Raw genomic sequence first — 829 nt, forward strand, 5'->3', positions numbered from 1 at the left:
GGATTCTCACAAGATCGGTATAGTTTTGAAGCACGACCCTTCAGACGACAAATATCGAAAAATTGGCTAAAAACATTAATTCTGTCACCAGCAACTGGGCACTTTTCTACGGGGAGGGGTCGCTTTTTTCGCCGATATTTTCGAAAGTCATCAACTCTTTTCGATTGTCTATCCTTAATTTAAACATTCATCACTTCCGGTTTGGCGATGGGCGCAACAGCAAAAACATCTCGATTTTTTTTCACGTTCTTTTCCTCCTTCGCGGTACGGGTTCCAGCTTGCCTGCATAATACCACTTTTTTTGCTCAACACCCCCCCAACACCCGGGCAACGGCGGGCACCCAGGCTAGTCAATTATAAATTATAGATAATATATACAAGTAATAAGTAAAGACAACAACATATATACACATTTATATTTATTTTTTAAAACAGTAATTTACAGGCATACATGTTTCGGGGCCCTACCCCTCTTCAGCGTAGGTTGACTATTTCTAAAAATCAAACTCCGGACCTTATGTATTACAATCCGGCGTCTAATCCATTACGCTATGAAGCCATATACAGTTCTACTGTTTATTTCTATCGCTTACATATTTAAGTAGATTTGTTGTTGATTTTTAAAACGCTAATACGGTTAACTTAACGTCTCCACCTTGAAGATTTGTTTCTTAGAAAATCGCCCATATTATTATTTGGACGTAAACAAATAATATTTTTATTTACTTAATTATTACTTTTTATAACAGGATTCGAGACGTGTTCGAGACACGAGCGAGCCGGAAAAGGTTGTGTTCGAGACACGAGAGAGGGGAAAGGACGTGTTCAA

The sequence above is a fragment of the Euprymna scolopes genome, chromosome 31, assembly GCF_053919585.1.
Source record: "Euprymna scolopes isolate OS-2025 chromosome 31, ASM5391958v1, whole genome shotgun sequence".
In the NCBI taxonomy this organism is placed as follows: Eukaryota; Metazoa; Mollusca; class Cephalopoda; order Sepiida; family Sepiolidae; genus Euprymna; species Euprymna scolopes.